This window comes from Pocillopora verrucosa, chromosome 8, assembly GCF_036669915.1.
Source record: "Pocillopora verrucosa isolate sample1 chromosome 8, ASM3666991v2, whole genome shotgun sequence".
Classification (NCBI taxonomy): Eukaryota; Metazoa; Cnidaria; class Anthozoa; order Scleractinia; family Pocilloporidae; genus Pocillopora; species Pocillopora verrucosa.
Genome location: NC_089319.1, coordinates 23,731,611 through 23,752,558, shown reverse-complemented (window position 1 = coordinate 23,752,558; position 20,948 = coordinate 23,731,611). Strand labels below are relative to the sequence as shown.

At 37.9% G+C, this 20,948-nt stretch overlaps 1 long non-coding RNA gene across 2 annotated transcripts; it reads left to right on the top strand.

Moving 5' to 3' along the window:
* The first annotated feature begins 4,041 nt into the window (after window positions 1–4,041).
* On the top strand, window positions 4,042–9,420 carry LOC136283192 (uncharacterized). 2 transcript variants are annotated; one of them, XR_010718619.1, is made up of 3 exons: window positions 4,042–4,111; window positions 8,607–8,768; window positions 9,241–9,420. It is a non-coding gene; the product is annotated as an uncharacterized lncRNA (long non-coding RNA). The 2 variants fall into 2 exon arrangements; XR_010718618.1 differs by lacking the exon at window positions 4,042–4,111 and adding an exon at window positions 5,025–5,106.
* Window positions 9,421–20,948: the final 11,528 nt, after the last annotated feature.

Genomic DNA, 20,948 nt, shown 5'->3' with positions numbered 1-20,948 from the left:
ACGCGGAAGTTAAGCGTTAAGTGGACTATGTCAGAGGATCGCCTGATTTCCCAAGGTATTACTTTACGGAAGAAGGGCTAGGACTTTCAAAATAAATTATTTGTTTCTTATATCACTATCATGCCTTGCCAACCGGAGCTATACAGAAGGCGCTTGACCCATTTTGTGTCGGAAAAAGCAACTGGGACTACCTGGTAAGTTAGCTCGTTGGACGTTGGAGGGGAAGAAAAATATCTGTATAAATTCTATGCATGCTCAGCACTCTTGTAGTTTAAGCAATTTATACGACAGGATCCAACGAGCTTTAGATATAGTGGCCTTCCAAGGGTACTTGTTTGTTTTTGGTCTTCAGAGAAAGGTGATAAAGTGGACGTGGCCTCAATTGGCATGTCAGTAGTTTGACACCATAAGAAGCATTGATGAGCCGGAGTCCAGAATTATTTCGTTCAAAAGGAAGCAGTAAATAGTTGTTCACTGGATTACTGACGTCAAGGCGAGCAACCATGCAAGGTTCAGGTAAGATGCTAACTGAAGGAACGAAAAGATCCACGACAGATCAGACGAACAACAAGCAATTTTAAAATGATACAAAAAAGTTTAATTCACTCTTAAATCATTCTTTGGGGAGACAAGTACATAAGTATATAGGAGTTTACCAAACTATGGTTTTGAAAAAGGTAACGCTTTCATATCAAATGGGTGTTGTTCTGTGTAATGGAAAAAAACTTCGCACCTGAACCAATCCTTGGAATGGCTTGAGAAAAACTCTGGGAGAATCTCTAAAGTTGGTCGTTGGACATAATAACAAGCCGGTATTATTAACGCGGTCGCAATGATAAAAAAACTGAATTTTTATTGGTGCCTGAGAGAATGCGGAGCTCGCCATATGGCACTAGGTAGAACCGGAGTCTAGCACGCCGGTGAAAAAGGTGGGGGGGGGGGGGGGAAAGTAGGGGACACAACATCCGATTTATGTTCTGTATCTTAAGCTGCTGTACTAATTTATCTTTTCGAACCGCCGTAAGTAGCAGACGACTTTTGCGCTCCGTCATCGTTCATATTATTACTTCGCTTAAGGCCAGATAGGCTTGATTTCCGCCGCTCTATAGCTGGCCCAGTCTGTGATCCTCCCTGGTGAGATACCGCACTTTGCTTGAAGCGTTCACCTAGTTTCCAAAGTAACAAATCACATTTATTTTGTCTTGTTTTCCTTAGTAGTTTGTCCTGTCGGTAAATGTGCTCACGTTGTGGCTGGGTCATCCAATAATGTTCTGCCATTAAAATATATTCAATGGAGAAGAAACTAATTCAAACGGTAAGTTAACTGCCAAAGATAAGAAAGACCACAGGGTATAGACATTTCTTTTTATAGACCCCATTGCTCCGGTCTTGGAGCAAGCAGACCAAAGGTGATAGCAATGAACGACCGAAGGACTACTTCTTGTCTGCGACATGGCGATGAATTCGTCATTTAACCTACTTAGAACTTCATTCAGGTCCAATTTCAGCTTGTGAATCGTAACATTTGTCTGAATATCTCTTGTGAATGGGTGATCAAAATGTAGGGATCAATTTGTTTTGTCACTCGGTATGAGTACGCAAGGAATTGTGTTTTTCACTAAACCACTCTTTGTAGGAAGTAACAAAACTGCGGTGGTCAAAGGCTGCTTATACTGTCATTAAATAGGTCAGTGGAATGAGTCAACGATGTCTGGCGGGTAGCAGAAGGGTTGTGAGCTGTTAACTTTTTGACGTCAGTGTATCAGAAAAACAAAACCTAATTAAGGGGACCAACGGAATGGCGAGTTAAAGATAAGAAACATTAAACGGCATAAACTTATTTTTTGTATGGTCCTCATTTCTCCGGTCCTGGGGCAATGGGCAACTAAGGGGACCAAAGTGATCGAAATTTTTCAACGGAAACGAAAGATGAAAAGACTATTTTTTTTGTCCAAAGAACCGACTGAAAAATGTTTTTTTCTTGACGTACGTTATCTACACTTTTAAGTGTTGTGAGAAATCCAGATGATTTGCATTTTTTTGACTGATCTGTTAATGACGTATCAGCCCAACTTCTAGTAGGATAAGCATAGCAAAGTTCTTTGAAACCTCCGTTAAATCAGGAGGTTCTAGGGTGGCTTCTTTGCTCTGCATTGCCCTGCCGTGTAATCTTTGGTGAACATCGGACTGAATTTTAAAGATAAGGAAGATTAAAGGGTATAAACTTATTCTTTTGTATAGTTCCCACTGCTCCGGTCCTATGGCAATGAACAGTTAAGGGGACCTAAGGTGATTGAAATTTATCAATGCATAAGAAAAATGAAAAATGTTTTTGGTGACGTGCGTTATCTCCACCTCTAAGTGTTTTGGGAGATTCCGATTTTTTCTGCATTTTACTATTGATTTGTCCAAGACCCATTAGCTCAATACTAGTGTGATAAACATCGCAAGTTCCTCGAGAATTAAGTTACATCAGGCGCTTCTAGGGTATAAGCGTAGTCGAAATGTAATTACTTTAAAGGTAAGCTTTAGGTCAGTAAGCTTCTTTGTTGCCCTGCCGCATAGCCCTTGTTGAAAATTGGAATAAATTTAAAGATATGTAAGATTACAGGGTATAAACTTATTTATTTGTATAGTCCCCGTTACTCCGGTCCTGGTGCAATGAACAACTAAGGGACTCAGGGTAATCGAAACTTTCAAAGGATAAAAAAGATTGACAATGTTTTTTCGTGACGCACGCTATCTCTACTTTTAAGTGTTTTGGCAAATCCTGATTGTTTTGCATTTTCCTACTGATCTGTTGATGGCGCATCAGCCAAATTATCATGATCAATTTATGTGATGAAATGAAAGCCCCAAAGGATTTTTTGAAAAGAAAAATTGAACTTAGTCTAAGGAAATTAATCTCGTTGCTCGTTTTGAACAAATAACTAAGAAATTCAGGTAAAATTTCAAAGGGAAAGCGGCTTTCTATTTTGCTTGCGACGGTCCCCATAATTTTTACTGCAAGATAACGATATGTCTGCACATATGGCATGAGCATTTTTGTGATAGAAAAGACGAGAAACTTAAAGAAAACAACTTATTTTCCTTTGGTAAGATATCTCTTGAAAGGGCTATATCGGGTGAAATAATCATCAAAATGCACGGATGTGTTTTCTCGTCATTTTTAGGGTCCCCACATGGTGGATTATGACTTAGGTAAAATTTCTAGCGCAAATGTAATTGTCATTTTCAAAATTTTGACCAAATAATGGGCTTGTTAGGTGGAGCTTTGCTAAGGAGAGCGATATCATTTCGATGGAATCCTGACGCACAAAGAAAGCAACGGATTCAACAGGAAATAAAAATTGGCGGTAAATTATTAAATACACACGCAAAAAAATAAAAACAGTACAGACTGGCCCAAAAAAACAAATGCTCAAGACGGCGTAAGTTAACATGCTACGTTGATGGAATATATGTATGAATTTAGGAGATAAGATCTTGCTAGAAGCGGGTGCTCATCAAATACACGGGGTAAAGTTATTGTGGAAATATAGCGCCATAGTTAATAAGTCCACACGTGCTCTGCAAACGAAATTTCCCGCACAATTCTGTAACAGAAGTACGATGGTTAAAGGCTGCTTTTTCTCCTATAAACTAAGTCGGTGCAAGAAGTCAACGTTTACTGGCGGTAAGCAGGAGGGATGGAAGCTGTTAACTTTTTGACGTTAGTGTTATGTATCGAAACAACAAAACCTAATTAAGGGGAACCTGTTAAAGATAAGAAACATTAAACGGACAAATTTATTTTTTGTGTAGTCCCCATTTCTCTGGTCCTGGGGCAATGAGCAATTAAGGGGACCAAAGGTGATCGAAATGCGTCCACGGGTAAGAAAGATGAAAAGACTATTTTTTTTTGTCTAAAGAACCGAGTGAAAAATGTTTTTTCGTGACGTGCGTTATCTCTACTTTTAAGTATTGTGACAAATCCAAATTTTTTGCATTTTTTACTGATCTTTTAACTTGTTTATTTGTATAGTCCTCATTTCTCCGGTCCTGGGGCAATGAACAATTAAGAGGACCTAAGGTGATCGAAATTTGTCAATGGATAAGAAACTATTTTAAGGTAAGCTATAAGTCGCTATGTTCTTAACTTTTATTTTTCTGTTCTACATTGTCCCTACCGAATAATCTTTGGTGAACAACGGAGCAAATTTTAACTTGGTCCCCACATTGTCCGAAGACAATATTTTAGTCGTGCAGTGTAACTGATTGCTGTGATTATCATGATCAATTTATGCGATGAAATGAAAGCACCATGCCTTTTCCACGGGAAGAATTGAACCTAGTTTGAGGGAATTTATTTAGCTGGTCGTTTCGAATTGAACGGTTGACTAAGAAATTAGGGTAAAATTGCGAAGAGAAAGCGGCTTTTTTTTTCTTGCGACGATCCCCATAATTTTTCACTACATGATAACAAAATGTCTGCACATGAGGCATGAGCAGTTTGGTGATAGGACAGAAACTTAATGAGAACAACTTAATGTTTCTTTGGGTCAGATATTTATTGGAAGAGGCTATATCGGGTGAAATAATAAACAAAATGCTCGGTGGGCAAAGGCTGCTTATGCTGTCTACTAAGTCAGTGCAATAAGTAAACGTTTACTGGCGGGTAGCAGAGGGATACAAGTTGTTAACGTTTTGACTTCAGTGTAATGTATCGAAAAACAAAAACCCTAATTAAGGGGACCCACGGAGTGGTGAGTGAATCTGTTCAAGATAGGAAACATTAGACGGCATAAATTTATTTTTTTTGTAGTTCCCATTGCTCCGGTCTTGGGGCAACGAACAATTTAGGGGACCAAAGGTGATCGAAATTTGTCAAAGGATAAGAAAGATGAAAAGACTATTTTTTGTCTAAAGAACCGAGTGAAAATGTTTTTTCGTGACGTGCGTTATCTCTACTTCTAAGTGTTGTGATAAATCCAAATGTTTTGCATTTTTTTACTGATCTGTTAATGAAACATAAGCCCAACTGCCAGTATGATAAGTATAGCAAGTTCCATGAGACTTCAGCTGCATCTGGAGTATAAGCGGAGCCAAAATGTAACTATTTTAAAGGTAAGCTATAAGTCATCGTTATGTTCTTCACCTTTCACTTTTCTGTTCTGTTCTGTTGGGTGACATCGGACCAAATTTTAACATGGTCCTCATATTGCCCAAAGACAAAATTCTCAGTCGTGCAGTGTTACTGATTACTGCGATTATCATGATTAATTTATGTGTTGAAGTGAAAGTACCGAGCCTTTTCAACGGAAAAATTGAACTTAGTCTAAAGGATTTAATCTAGTCGCTCGTTTCGATCAGTCGATTTAGAAATTCAGATAAAATTGCGAAGAGAGGGCACCTTTTTTCCTTGCGAAGGTCCCCATAAAATCTGGTGCATGATGGTGACGAGTCTGTACATAAGGCGTGAGCAGTTTAACGATAGAAAAGGGCAGAAGCTTAATGAGAACAATTTATTGTTTCTTTTGGTAAGATGTCTATTGGAAGAGGCTATGTCGACTCATAAAATCGGGTGAAATGATAATTAAAATGCACGGATGTGTTTTCTCGTCATTTAGAGGTCCCCACATGGTGGGTTATATCCATGGCAAAATTTTTAATTAATTGCGAAAATATTATGACCAAATAGACTTGACGATGTTTCCAAACCATGGACTTGAGAGGTAAAAGTTCGCTGAGGGGAGCGAAGAAAGTTCCATGAAATTGTGTGGCAGAAAGACAGCAACAGATTCGACATTAAAAATTGGCGGGTAATAATTAATAACACACGCAAAAAAATAAAACAGTGCAAAGTGGCTCAAGAACACAAAATTGCTCAAGACGGCGTAAGTTAAATTGTTTCGTTAATAGGATTTACGTATGAATTTAGGGGATGAAATCTTGCTGGAAACTGGTGCTAATCAAATACAAGGGGTAACTTTTTTCGTAGAGATACAGCGCCATAGTAAGAGTCCCCATGTGCTCTGCAAACAAAATTTCCCGCGCAATCCTGTAATCTATTACTGTGCTGATTAATTTATGTGATGAAGTACAACTGCATATCGAACCTTTTAATGGAGAAACCTGGACGTTATTTATCAGAACTTACTTTAAAAATAATTTACCGTGTTGGTTTTTAGCTGAAAATCTACTTCAAATTCGGGGGATTTGTTAAAAAAAAAAAAAAAAGGAATTTTTTTTTCTTGTGCGGGAATGGCCATATTATTTAGTATGAGTTCATAACATGTTTGCGCGGTCTTAAGTTGCTAATATTCTCTGTGCTGCAATATGACCCTCAAGATAATTTTTTGCGATGATAGCGACCTAAGGCGCCCACACGGTCTGTACACAAAATCGTTTGTCATGCTGTTACTGGTTGTTCGTTGTTGTTATTGTCATGATGAAATAAGAGGATAAATTTGAAGCTATCGAATTCTTTTTTTTTAAATAATGAACTTAATTTAACAGAATTTGCCGTACAGAAAGTTACTTAGTTGGTCGAGTAAGAAATTTGGGTAAAATTGAGACGAAAAGACGGATTTATCTATTTGAGAAGGTCCCCGTTCTTAATCACTGATCACTCGGCGAAAAGTGTAAATACGATGATCACAATGTTTACCAAATATAAATTTAAGGGTTAAAACTTTGCTAAGGAGAGCGACAGCATTTCGATGGAATCGTGTGGGGGAAAGTGACCAAGAAATTTGACAGGGAATAAATTGGCGGGAAATTATTGAGGGGCCAAAAATTGATCTGTACAAATCGGCCCAAGGACGCAAAATTTCTCAAGACGGCGTAAGTAAAACGTTCCTTTGATGTGATTTATTTGTGAATTAAGTTAATGAAGCCTTGCTGGAAAACGGGCGCCAATTGGGGTAATCTTTTGTGGATATAGCGCCATAGTAATTCACAGAGTCCCCTCATAATCTAAAAATAAAATTACCCGCGTTATCTTATCACCTTTTACTATGATTATGAATTTATGCGATGAAGTGCAGCTTTGTAGAACACTGAAGTTTATTTTAAAAATTTGTCTGTTGTGTTCGAGTGAAAAAAGGGCTCAAACAACTTGCCATCTTTTAGGAAAAGCAAAGGAACGGTAAATTCATTGGACAAATGTTTGCTACTTTTTTTTTTTTTAATTGGAAAAATTTACAAAATGTACGTGAATAGGGCGTTTGTTGTCTTTTGCCCGGCCCGCGAGAAAGAAACGTCTGCTGCTATTTGCTAAGGGAAGGTCAGAATCATGCGGATCACAGTAGAGATTTTGTCACTACCGGGAAAGATTCATGAAACTGTTGCAACATTTCCATATATGATTTTAAAGTTGGCGTAAGCCCGTTTTTGGGGATTTTTGGAGGAAAAGGGCGGCCTTTTCAGATTTAAGAAATCAAAAGAATGCGTCCTTCGGAATACTCCACAGCTTAAAAAATAGTGTAATTTATTGATCTTAAAAATTTTGTGGTTATGTTTTTTTTATCAGTTTGTTTATTTATTTGGTAGCAGTCCTTTACAACAAAGAATGACCGATGGAGGTACATCGGTTTTGTCAGACTCTCAGATCCCCAACTAAAGGCAATTCAATGTACTTTACAGCTACCCCGCATATAGGTGACATGGAACTGCAACAAAACTCCTTCTTCCTCTTAATCCAAGATCATTAGACTACAATCCCTTTCAGACTCTATTTTATGCTAAACTTCCTCGTACATCTTATTGTGTCCAGGGAAAAACTGTTCGACTAAAACCGTAGCCAAAGGTAATATGTGTGACACAGATAGAGCAAACAAAAGAGAACAATACCAAAACAACAATATTATTAGAATGGTTTAGACGAAGAGGGTCAGCTTTAGAAAATTGGAACGCTTTGGAAATTACTAATAGACCATGGAAAGGCAATTACATTACTTTTCTTGCTAGCTTAAAATAGGCAGCCTAACCTTGCATTTGGCCACTGATATAGTATGACTTTTATAACATTGAAGATAACTAGGGGTTGTATCATGATGCTCGAATGTAGTGTTGCAGAAAATTTCCATTCACATGTAAAACAGTAAACTGCCGTAACCCACGTATCTATGAGTACCCTGTTTGTGGAGAGAAAGATGATTCGCGAATATAGTGATTGACTGACATTCAGGCAATAACTAAATGGTAACAAATAATCATAATAAAGATAATAATATCGGTAAATTTATAGGGGCTAGCTCGAGAACCTAACTGTTCTATCTCTAACCCTTTAACTCCCAGAAGTGATCAACATGAAATTTCTCCCGATAATGTCCTTATATTATCTTGCAAACAGCTCATGAGAATATTCAAACTTATCAGGTAGAAGTTGTTGTCCTGATCTAACACCAAATTCTCACAACTAATTTGCAAGGATATGTGTAGCAGCTAGAAGGGAGAATTACCAATCAGATCTTGGGAGTAAGGGGTTAAGGCTAAAAGTGATTAACTCATTTACAGCTACTTACTCATTTCGATAATATATATGGATTTGCCTCCCACAGGAGGAAGTAGCCACAAAAAGGGAAGCAAAATGATCAACGGATTTGGTATAATTTTGTTTTAAGGGTGAGGTGTGTTCCAACAGAGAAGTTTTCAAAGGGTGATCTCCCTCTTCAATATAAAGGGGAACTTGTCTCAGAGGATGAAGGTTATCAAAGAGAAGATTTGCATGTGGAAGAAATAAGAAGCTTTCTCTTCTTTTTTAAGGATGGATTCCTGTGTTTATGGTTAGTTATTTTAATTATAATATAGTAAAACGTCACTAACCGTAAGCGCTAAGTTAAACAAAAAAGATTTTAAGGTAGTGGGGGAGGCTGTCCTAAGACTACTGTACACAAATCGACCTGAATGAATTCAAATAGGCTTCATGAGATTGTTAATCACTGATACTGAAATACATACTATTTTGTGTGTAATGTGCTTCATGATTTGTCATCATTTGCATATTACTCCAAATGAAATAAAATTACCATCAAAATATATGGTACTTTTTTTGCACTTTTTTGGCTTTATCATGAGTTGCCATTTAAGTTTCATTGTAAATAAAGTAGTTGTGTAATTTTAGATGGGCTTGGTCTGCGCCACACAACCGAAGGAAGAACTGAAACTAAGTCATCAAACCTTACACTACACTTTTACAAGGAACAAATTGAGATTGCTCTTTTCCAATTATAACTTTGATTTTTGTGGATTTTCTAGCCTTGATGCAACATTCTCTGCTGGACTTGGAAGACTTAAAAACGATAATCCATTAAATAAAGCAAATGAGAAAGATTAACGGTGAAGACAAAGTGTGCCTTGCCCTTTGTGGACTTCGGAACGGTGAAGGTCTACACTGTGACCATGAAGTTAGAGATCTTCCCTGGCGACAGCTAAAAGGTATTGCAACCTAACCATTAATAACTTGTTTTGGGAGGGATGGTGTCATACTTAACAGAACTGCAGCAACTCTTTTCTTTGCTTGTGTTTCAGTGTAACGGACCCCATGAGCTATCAGGGTGTTTGCCCCATCTCTTCTAAAGATAATTTCGTTTTTTTTTTCTTGTTTGTTTTGTTTTGTTTTTTTAGGGGAACATTCAGAGCCCTTAGGATAAAAAATTATAACATTTAATTCTCCATTCCAGAATTAGATTACTCAAATTGCAAACCGTTTCAGTCCTGTTATGATTAACGTATACTTAATCTCTCTTAACATGAATATTGCAAAATACCATACAATCTGTCTAGATATCATGTGACAACTCATTCCGTCCTTGGTCAAAACAATCTAAAATTATGTTTTAAATAATAATTCAAATGATGACGAACAAGATATGATGATGGCTCCAATTATTCATTCCTGGTTTACACACAAAATTAGCAAAACTCTACACATTTCGTTTTCTTAACCACTTAGGTAATGAGAGCAAGGCAGGTGGACCTAAAGAATGGGACAGTCAAAGGTGCAACACAAAAAAAGAAGAAAATATGGAACAAGGGCAGAACTGAGCAGTCCTGACAATGAGAAAGTTTCCCACTATGGATATAACAAGTGGTGCAAATTCTGAAGAGATGGTTACTCACTGAATCAGATCAATGACTGTCTATTTGCAGACTCCTTGGAAACTGGTATGTACATACACACCCTCTATTATATAAACTTGCAGCGTCCCTTACACTCTGAGCCCAATCAGTGGTTAGGGCTCTTTGGAAAATGAAAGATATTTTTTGCTGTTACAGAAGTAGTTTGCCAATATTAAATCCCCACTGAGTTTTTTGCAAAGTGGCTTTTGCCATTTCAAATGTCTTCATAAAATACCATTACACATTTTCTTCCAACGTCAAAGGTAAAGTTGCAACAAAACAAAAGCCTTAAAAATCATAAAAACAATGAACGATTACTACCACGGCTAAAAGTAAAACAGTGGTGTAAGAAAAGTGCAAGAAAAGGGGAGGAGGAAAAGAGAAAGGTGTAAGAAAAAATGCTTTTTGTGCATAACCAAACTGCGGAAGCTTATGATTTGCATCTGAAAAGAAGAGTAATCTATAAAGGGTGTTTTGGACAGTGTTCGCTCTTAAGGACCCTCAAAGTGACCAAAAAAAAAAACGGTTTGAATAGCTTCGAGAGGACATCCTCAAACAAAACTCCCAGGAACTAATGCGTCAAAAGATGGTGGTTTTGACATAGAAGCGTTGAAGGGTATTAAATGAAGTTTGGCTCTACTACGAAATAAATGCTTATCACAAAACAAGAGAAAAAACTGTTACATGCCTTTTTCTTAACCATGTAGTTAATGAAGGTAAGATGCCAGTAACAGATAGCAAAGTTGAGAGTAGTAGGTGCTTGCAACGCAACAAAAGAACAAAATATGAACGAGAGCAACAACATGGGCTGATGTTGATGCAACAATTCCAGGATAAATATCATAACAACTAGGAATGTTTCCTAAATGAATCAAGAAAAACTAAATATCGGCAGACTCCTTGCAGCACTTGTCACGAGTGTGGAAACGGGGGTTGTGTGATAAGGAATGCTGGGTAAACGATGAAGCGAATTACAAAGCAATCGAATAATTAGAAATCTCTGCCTTTCAAGGTTGGCTCTAATTGTAAAGGTAGTCACTAAAATTTATATTGATAGACACATATAACAGCAATTACCTGACATATTTTGAAGGAAAAGGAACTTGTTATGCTGAAATAAGCGACCACTTGCCACACAGGTCTATCAGAGAGTATCATTTTACGAAATGGCATTGTTAAGGAGATACAAACTGGAAAGAAAACATCTAACTAGTACAATAACACAATTAGTGATCATCAATCAGATTTATTTTATTGACTGGCTTGGATTTTTTAATTTGGAGTGATTTTTTTCTGGCCCCGTTTCGTGCACAATATGGATCATCTCTTAATCTGGCAATTCAGTTCCACTTAGTTGTCCTTGCTCAACCAACGTTGCCATTTTGTATAACTGCTTCAGTCATATTTCCACAGACAGGTCCTGGTTATACTTCTCACTTACTTACACTTTGGTATACTGAACTGATCATGGTCCCTTATTGCAAAGAATTTCTGTAAGGTAAGGGGGGGGGGCGGGGGAGGGGTTTCCATATCCTTTTTCGGGTTGAGTTGTGCAAAGCTAGGTTTAGATAATCCAGGCGAGTGTGAAATCTGGTTCCAGATCTGAAAGCTTTTAAATGAAAAATGTTTTCAATACAATTCTTTGTGTCTCCAATTTAAAAAATTTGGCATGCTATGAAAAGAAAAGAGAAGATTATCCAAAAAATGCTTTTGAAAAAGAAGGAATACAAGGAAGAAGCTTGGATAAAAATTTGACCCTGGGTTAATGCGTATTGGCCTTTGAAACAAACTGGGCCCAGGAATCTCTCATCTTCTTTTTTTCCCACTGGGGCATATATATTTCTAGTGTCTTTCCTAACTTAGAAGTTGCAAATTATAGTAATGAAGCTTTTTTTATTGGTCCCAGTCTTGCCATAAACACGACTTTCCGTCATAACTCACTATTTTTCCTCTTGAATTCAAAGGGGAAAGAAAAATCTACATCTCAGGTTTCCCTTCTTCTTACAACGGTGGAATAATGCATCACAGAGCAATGCACCTGCAAAAGTCCTTCATTCTGTGCTCAGTTAATAATGATTATTATGATAATAATACTTTTTAAAACATGGTTATAACATAGCATGCTTGCCCTATCTTAATCCTAATCTTATTTAAGTCGTATTTTCATCTTTCTCTGACTTCAACAAAATCTCCAGTTATCAAGGAAAATGTCAAGAGAAAATATGGAATGGAGCGTCCTTTAAGACACTCAAAACGACGGACCCCCACCATTGCCTGACAACAACAATGAAACAAGGAAGGGTAGATCTAAATGGATGACTAAATCTGTGGACTGATGATATTATGATTGAAAAAATGGGGACTATAGTAATTAAAGAGTCTCGTGATTGTTGCATGCGCTACTTTTTAGGTTTTTCCTTTTTTTTTGGTTCTTTATTTTTTGTGCCTATTTTAGCTTTCTAATTTTCTAAATTAAATCAGGAAAGTCATTCTTTTTAGCCTTTGCCCCCTTCTCCTTGGTATTTTCATCAACCATGAAATGGGTAAACACATTGCACATCTTGATGTCATGATATCACCCCACACAAATTACAGCAAAGACGGTGGGAAAATTTTATGAAGTCTACAAAATGTTCAAGCATAATGACGTGTTTTTCTGATGCTAATAATGTCTTTTTGGGCCATTAAAAAGAAAATATTTCTATTTTCATTTTTTATATTTTAATACCTTGGGGGGGAATTCTATAATTTGAGTTTGTAAAATATTGTTTGAGTAAACGTTAATTTATGTTTTAATTATCATATTTTTAAAACAGATCAGACATCGTTGAGATGCGTAGTAAGTGGTGGCAGGACAGTAACAGTATTTTTGACACCTGAGCGTGAAAAACAGCATTCGACCTCCTCAACAAGACAAGGAAAGCCGTGGGTATTCCAGATGACACAGCCAGTTGAATAGTTGCTAGGGTCAAACAGACAGTCCAATTTGCTATGGAAAAGGCGGCCCACCTCTGTCAAACCTTACAGAGATGGCCAGTACCAAACTCGGAAAAGTATATGGCAACCATTTCACAAAGTAGACTCTCTCAAAGGAACAGAGGTAGACGGACTAAAGCAAGACACCTTGGTCATGAAATCCAAGTGCGGGAGACTTCTACTGTCTTCACGAATCTGCAGTTGAAATTTCCAAAGTGAGCAAGCGTCTTCTTACTAGTTCGTGTCAAGGGGAAACAAGAAAGGTCCACAGGGAAAACACTGGCGGAAAATGGACTGAAATGGTGAGTACAAGATTGTAGGTGGTTTCCCATTCATAACTAATTTCTCTGGTTCTTCGGTCTATATTGTTCTTGAGAGCCATAAACTACACATTTTTTTGTTCTGCACAAAACACGTTTAAGGTGCTAACTATGTTAAAAAAATGAGAGAGGAAAAAATTGGTAACGTACCAAGTTGAAAACCACTAGGAAGCGATCCTAGACCGTTTTATGCTTAGCTGCCAACCTCGTCCCAGGGTTACATCGGTCACCTTTTCAAAGTCTTGGCCACGCGTTAGTAGATTCCCGTTGCATAAGGGGATATGCATACTAAAACAACTACTTATGGGGGATACCAGTCATAATTCTGGGGACATCCTTAAAACAAACTAGTTATGGGGAAATTTAATTGCCATTCTTAAAGAGCTTAGGACACGAATTTTTTTTGTAAAGATTTAGCTTATCATATGTACAAACCAATTCCGATTGAAGAATAGTCCCAGACTTAAAACTCAGTTTCTGGGGCCCTAAAGTGCGTTGTCTCTTAAAAGTGTCCCGTGGACTGGTAACGAATTAGCGGTCGGATGGACGTAGGAAAAACTGTGAAAAAATCCTCAGTCGGACGCAAAAATAACTTTCACATCTCTTGCAATTTTGTATAAGTCAGCGCTGAAATAATTTTGAAAATAGCGAACAGGATAGCGATGTCTACCTACCTTCAAGTAAGCGTACCGAGATGTTGTAATACATCGTACTCAAGTTATAAAGAAAAAAAAAGAAAGTTGCGAGTACGGTTTCAGCACTAAGAAGGAGAACCGCGCTGCATCAAAACGACGATTTCTACGAAGACTGACAAAGGCGGTTTCCCGCTTGCATTGTTTAGGTCAAAGAGTAGAACAAAAAATTCCCGTTAATGAATGTCTAGTTTGCTGCGCTTGTGTTTTGTGGATAGCTCTGTTCGTTTCTGTTGCAATAACATTGTTAGTGAGTGTTTCCATCCGACAGATTGCCCATAGGTGAAGTTATGACGGTCGCGGTAAACAAGAGAACCGACACCACCTCCACATGGATGCAATCCCATTGGCAAGCGCCAATCTCTATAAAAGTATTCACCCAGGACAACGATAGACGACACATAGGAGAAATTAGAACCCACTCCCCATACAAGTCCGTAAGTCACATACAATTATGCGCGTCTTGTATGAAGGAGGTTAGGAACAACCCTGCGGGGGGACGGATAGTAACGCACCAGCAAAGGACACAAAAGCATCCAAGACGATCACACAAATGAACTTGAGATAAGACCAAAAAAAAAAAATTCGAAACCATGGCCATGGCGCCAATCCTGCGGTGAAAAGAAATACAATAATATGATCTCCATGTCTAAAGAAACATGTCATTCTTTTTGTCACGGGCGTGACGCAGAGGCAAATTTTTATAAATGCGCGCAACGACTGTTTTACATCCGTTTCATGACCAATATTATTAGGTTCCTCTCGGTCAGTGCTCTAGTGTTACGTTGCTGCAGAGAAATTTCCCTTGGTAAACCAAAAGCTAACTTTTGAGGAAAGAATCAGTTGTATCACGAGGCACTATGATTTCCCACCGAGGCCGTAATCGAGCAGTTCTACTGCAAGTTGCTCCTTCTCCCCTAGATTGCAAAGGCAGATGGCCATGGTCACGGTCGTCGAGGTCGGTCAAACCGAAAGGAGAACGAGTTGAGTTTATAGTCATCTGATTCAAGTTAATCTCATGATAGGCATTTTAATGAAAAAAAACGCGTATTTAGTTTGAGTGCAGGATTGCCATAGGACCCATTCCGCACAGAGGAAATACATAACGTCAGTATTATGAATGACTATTTTCGTACGCATAGACTTTCATACGGCAATTGAAGTCGTTAACCACCTAATTCAATATAATTTGTGTTTCCTTAATTATATCGTTGCGGTGCTGTTATCTCAATGAAATTGCTAATATTGCTACTTTTGGTTTACTTGAGGGTAGGGGGAAATTACTAGCTCGTGAGAGGGATTTTCGCGTAAACCTAGGTTAGGAGAATACCACGGCCCCCTTTTTAAGCTTGTTTTTTATGCCAGTTATCCGTTCAGGAGGTTGGAGACTGTTCACGCCACAGGATATCGGTCAGCTCAGGAAAGGGCCGTGAACTTCATTACAATTGATGTAAATCTTTTATCAAAATACGATGGGAACTACAACTGGTATGATATTCAGACGATAAGAAAAGCGCAACCGTAGTCATGTGGAAAGACACAAAAAGTGTGAGTACATCTCAAGAGCGTCGAAATAAACATCAAGAAGGAGCTCACCATTTTTTCATTTGCAAAATGGTCAGCCGGAAGAAAGAATGTTGAACAATCGTGTATAGTGTGTAAAAAGGCCCTTAATCAGCATTCGTTTTAGCTGAAGGCATCGGTTATCTTACCCTGATTGTGTGGTATGTGTTCGGCACAGGCGTCTTCGAAGCCGGTACGGAGGAATAAGGCCGACGACATTTTAAAGAGTAGAATCTCCTCGATGTCGACGATCGAAACGCGTCCATTTTGGCCATACAGCGACATCATTTGGAAAGTAGTGTATATAAATGCGCGGTTTATGTGTATTAGTCGTGGTGCGAACATCATTTGGGCGCTCCAGCCACGCACTATGTTCTTCCTCTCTATTATATTTCTCCTTTCTCCACCATAATTGCTTACGGTGTCTTCACAGTTTTCTAAGTCACAGCTATATAACATGATTTTGGCCGCTCGATTAGTGGCGACCCGTTTTGGCCGCCAAAATCGTACTTTCAATGCACAAAAAAAATTGGTCAAGGAGAACCGCGCTAAGCGATATGGGTCATGATCTCTAATTTGAAATACAGCTATCAAGCAGAAAATGCAAAATAAAAAATTTCCAAATTTCGTGTCATAGGCACTTGTAAGGGAAAAAAGCTCTACATAGCTACTAATGGGGACTGGGGGTTTACTTATGGTGACATGCTAACCCGCAACTACTTATGGGGACTACTTTCCGTCTTGTGGCGAAATGCTAATACACAGTTAGTACTCGGGGACTACTTGCAAAGAAAGCAAACCCTCCCCCGCCACCCACCCCCGAAAAAAACGCAGCAGTCAACATGGAAATGGAAAATGTGGACCGGGGAATGTCAAAGTCAAAGAGTAAGTAGAGCAAAAATGTTATAATTCTAAGAAGGAGTCAGTTTTAGATGAAAGCTTACTTGTTATGCTTATTTTGAGTTTCTTTACAGAGTAGGATGCCCATGTTATATGTACAGGAAGAAGAGAAGGAGGCAGTTTTTAGGCACCCTCAGTTCATGTGTCAGAGAAAGGAGATTTCCGGGAAAATTGGACTGTAAGACAAAACTGTATTTTAAACGCAAATGGTGCATTAGGATGGTAGGGACTGGCACTGCTGTTAAATATTTTGTTAAGAATCAGAATTGACATTGAGGAAAGAGTGTTCTTGCCGCTAAGAACGGGCTAAGTGAAATTGATCTTTTCCCACTCGTTAATGACAACCCTTAATACCTTGCTAAAATTTAACCTCAATAGCTGCAAGGACAACAAAAAACAGTTAATTAATGATAATTAAGGGATTATTTGCTGTTTCCAAACATCTCAACATATTTTTAAAAAAACACTTTCCGTCCACAGTTTGCGTGGGTACCCTGTGATTCCACGACAAATAGAATATGTTAAATTCTACCATACCAAATTTTTGGATATAGGGCAATCCCAAAATACCAACACATCCCCCCACAGTGTAAGCTACCAATCCTCCAGAAATTGGCTTTGGGCAAGTGTAAAATGATATACACTGTAGTCGTGACATAAAAACTTTTAAAAGTCTTAGATATCAATATGTGATCCACTTGTAATTCCAACTCAACATTTAAACATATAAGCTTCCTTAAAAATAGGATTTTAGGGTTGTGTCCAGAATTTGGACATTATTTCCACGTTCTCAAATTCAGTCATTGCTAATTATGGAGGTAGATTTCAGTATATACCACAACATAAAGATTGTGCTCAATTTAGCTCTTGATTGAAGTATTAAGATATAACCAATTGAAAGGGTTTGGCATCACATATTTAACTTTGTCAACACAATGACGTTAGTTGAGAAAACTAAACTTTTAGAATTGTATTTTTAAAAGCAAACTGGTGCAGTTAGCTGCAAACACGTGCTTTTAAAATACAAACAACTTAAGGACCGGCCATGCTGTTTAATACTTTTTGAAAAATCAGACTGACAAGAGAGAGCAGGTTCTTGCCCCTAAGTATAACTAATAGAATCGTTCTGTTTTTGTTATCTCAAAAGTATAACTAATCCTGTGCAAGGTAAACTACTGTTTTGCCAAAAACTCTCTCAAATCTTGGGCGGTCACAAAGATCTCAAGTTTCTGGGTAACTTTACAGAAAGAAGGCAGGGAGACATAAGCAGCTAGGGGATTCCTTTTTGGTTCTATTTCTTATTCTATATCTATGAAAGTGGCCAGTGGTCAACTTCATATTCGCTAAGGAAACTCCTTGGTCCCCTGACATTAAGGACTACCCTGTTACCTTGCTAAAATTTCACCACCAAGAGCTGCAAGGACAACAAAATACACCTGAGGATAAATAGGATATGCGTTATGATGTTGGACATAATTGCGAATCTTATGATTTAGGTTAAGGGGTGTTTTGATTTGCATTTCCTAATATATAAAAATATTACTAATAGTCAAAGTTTGTTGTGGGTCTCCGGATTCAAAGGCAAATAGTATGTTCCAGTTGCCTCAATTTTCTTCAAAAGTAATAGAGCTTCCCTTTATTTTATCAATCATTTTGAAAAAGTTTCTATAGCTTCTCATCACGTAATCCCTGTTACCCAAGTGGGAAAAACTTACCAAGAATTCTTATAAATACTTCGGCCCTTACACGTTTTAAGGGAATTGTATACATCCGCAAGAGCATATAAGGCTATGCAACAATGTTTTGGGTTATACTCTTATAAAAAATACACACTGAACATTTGGATATAAGCCTATATTACAGCTACCCAACCTCAATATAAGCTACCAAATTCTCAAATTTATACATCCCGATAGTAAGCTCTGGTAGACCATACATACCCGCCACTATTCTTAATATGACTAAACAAGAATTTTTGTTTTCCATATCATTACTGTTTGGTAAAGGGGTTTTGTAGTTTCAGCCAGTATTGCATTGTAGCTTGTAACCACTGATACGGCCTGTTTAAGTTATAAATATATACAATGCAGTATTGTTATATGTATTGTTGCATAATATTCGAAGCCCATTTGCCATCCATTTTGTAGGCCTAACTAGTTTTTAATTGGTCAATATCGTTCTTTCCAACAAACAGCGCCTATGAAATTATGAGCGCAGGGGTATATCCAGAATTTTTACTGTTTTAACGTCTCTTACACTTGGATCATCGATAATTCCAGAGGTGGATTTTAGTAGACACTAACTAAGCGTGATCATTGCTGGAGTGTAAGCCAAAACCAATGAGAGAGTTAGGCATAATGATTTTAACAAAAAAATTTATAACTAAAGGGGTTGACTTGAAATGTTATTGATCAAGTATTGTGAAACCAAACTCAGAGGGTTGTGCAACCAAACTACATTTTAAGGTAAAATTTAGTAGAACATTAGCATAAACAATTTTATGGCCAATCTAAATAAAAAGATTTTGTCTGCAACATCGGGATGCAGAATATCTGCTCTACTCACTGTTGAGGGGCTGTGTGTTGGAAACTCTCCGGTGACAGTTAAATAGACATCGCTGCTTAAAATTATATTAAAAGTGTTACAGTTCCATTAACTTCAAACTTATCTGGCCTTCTTTTGGGTGAAAACGACACCTGAAGTTCCAAGGATTATGAGGAGGGCTTACCAGTTGGGCCTATCTATATATGATACGTGTAGGATGAAAGCCAATATTAATTAAGTTCCAATTACTAGATCCTTTTTTTTCTTTCATAAGAAACTTTTTAATAGGAACGTTTAGGCTGAGAGTAGCCCAAATTTTTAAAACGTTCTTAGAAAATACAAAGGCTGAGAGTCAGTTGAGAACTTTTTCATTTTGCTCATAGTTTTTATCTTTTTTTTAATTGAAGAATAAGAGAAGAATAATAAAGGCAAAAAGAAATGTTAAACTGTGGTCAACACAGGGACAATAAACTAAACTACTTAAGAATGCGGTTTTTACTGTTGTACCGATAAACTGAAGAACAACTCAGATTGGGGTCGAATTTAGTCCGTAATAATAAAACGTTCAGAACATCTTAAGACAGTTTTCAGACTCAAATTGCAAAAAAAGAACGTTCAACCTCAGCCCCAAATTAGGACGTTTAAAACAAAGGGTTGTGTTGTTACCAAAAATGGAACCCATTGTTAGTGCTCAACTTGTATTTGTCAAGTATTGCCTTTCCTCCAGTTGGCCAATATCAGGGGTTTTTTCATACACCAAACTGAAAAAGCATATCCGTATCAAAGAAGCCGAATTCCAGAAAGCTTTTACAATAAATGATTTTGGTGCCCTTTTCCTAAAATTATTACTGTCGAGTTGGTGTTATTTAAAGCGTGACCGTTGGACTTGTGTTGTAAACATTACAGGATTCGAGTTATATCAACTGTCTCTTGCCTTCTTCACAGAAAGATAGGTTTGAGTTTAGACTTTGAAAGATAAAGATTAGGTCTTTCCTGCAAAGAGTATTTTATCCCAAATTGGAAGGGTCACTTTTGAGATTTTTGCAGTTGGGCTTCCTTTAGTCGCAGTTATCCTTCAGTGTAGGCATGCTATGCATGCAAAAGTTATTTCTCTAGATGGATAAGCTCAGGTGGGACACTAAGTGACTGACGTTTTCATTTTTGTAAAAAACAGAAAAAACGTATTAACTTGAAAAGATTCGACACAAAAATTAGTCTTTCAATGGAGTGCAAAAAAGACCCGTCCAATTATTCTGAAAGGAATTAAGGACACAGGTGTTTTTCGGTCTATGGTCAATGGTGTCTGAATAGTTTTAAGCAACACTAAAATGCATTGGCGTCACCTTGCGGTCGTCTCCGTTCGCAGCCGTTGTTTAGTCTCGAAACGCAGTGCAGTCTCTCTAGCCCCATTGCAAGAACAAACAACGACTGCAAAGGCGGTACGCTAACGGGCCGTCATTATTAGTATTAATCACGATGGGTTTTATTCCGCGGAAGGGATAGGGGAAGTATAGACTCAGCAAAACTTCTTCGCCTTATCCAGCAAAGGGATGGTGGTCCTCATAAGCGGGGTGTGGAAACAGAGACACCACAAATTAGGTAAGTATGTCCTCACAAGTCTTATATTAAAGTAGTTCCAACAAGTAGGCAAAGTTGAGGTAAGGGACAGGTCCCCAGAAGGAAAGTCCCCACAAGGAAACTTGAAATTCCTCAATTCTTATCAAGTGTATAAAGAGTAAGGCCAACAAGCTATCAAACATCGTAGTTTTTATTTTGATACTGCCAGCAGAAGGGGGGGTCCCCGCAAGCGGTGTGTGTACAACACAGTCCTCACAAGTTGCCAAAGGTG